The sequence below is a fragment of the Mandrillus leucophaeus genome, unplaced genomic scaffold (assembly GCF_000951045.1).
Source record: "Mandrillus leucophaeus isolate KB7577 unplaced genomic scaffold, Mleu.le_1.0 Scaffold11, whole genome shotgun sequence".
Lineage (NCBI taxonomy): Eukaryota > Metazoa > Chordata > Mammalia > Primates > Cercopithecidae > Mandrillus > Mandrillus leucophaeus.
In genome coordinates this window covers 3,037,612-3,038,336 of record NW_012099209.1, presented here as the reverse complement: position 1 = coordinate 3,038,336, position 725 = coordinate 3,037,612, and the positions used below count along the sequence as shown (strand labels likewise).

At 50.3% G+C, this 725-nt stretch overlaps 1 protein-coding gene across 1 annotated transcript in view; it reads right to left on the bottom strand.

Moving 5' to 3' along the window:
• Positions 1 to 725, bottom strand: part of CRTC1 (CREB regulated transcription coactivator 1) — a 49,731-nt gene that overhangs the window by 44,048 nt on the left and 4,958 nt on the right. The gene's annotated exons all lie outside the window — the stretch shown is intronic.

The following is a 725-nucleotide window of genomic DNA, read 5'->3' as shown; positions in this document are numbered from 1 at the left end:
AGGATGGTCTCGATCTCCTGACCTCGTGATCCGCCCGCCTCGGCCTCCCAAAGTGCTGGGATTACAGGCGTGAGCCACCGCGCCCGGCCATGTTTTCTAGTTTTGTTTGCTGTTAGAATTTTTTTTTTTTTTTTAGAAACAGGGTCTTGCTCTGTTGCCCAGCCTGGACTCGAACTCCTGGGTTCCTGGGCTCAAGTGATCCTCCTGCCTTCTAAGTAGCAGGCACACACACATATCACACTAGCTAACTGCTTTAAAATGTTTCGTAGAGACCAGGTCTCAGTATGTTGCCCTGGCTGGTCTCAAACTCCTGGGCTCAAGCAATCCTCCCACCTCAGCCTCCCGAAGTGCTGGGATTACAGGCATGAGCCACGATGTCTAGCCTAGAGTTCTTTTTTTTTTTTTTTGAGATGGAGTTTTTGCTCTTGGTACCCAGGCTGGAGTGCAGTGGCGCAGTCTTGGCTCACTGCAACCTCCACCTCCCGGGTGCAAGCGATTCTCCTGCCCTAACCTCCCAAGTAGCTGGGATTACAGGCATGTAGCCACCACGCCTGGGTAATTTTTTGCATTTAATAGAGACGGGACTTCACCACATTGTCCAGGCTGGTGTCAAACTCCTGACCTCAGGTGATCCACCCGCCTCGGCCTCCCAAAATGCTGGGATTACAGGTGTAAGCCACTGCACCTGGCCTAGAATTCTGTTTTTTTTTTTTTTTTTTTTTTTT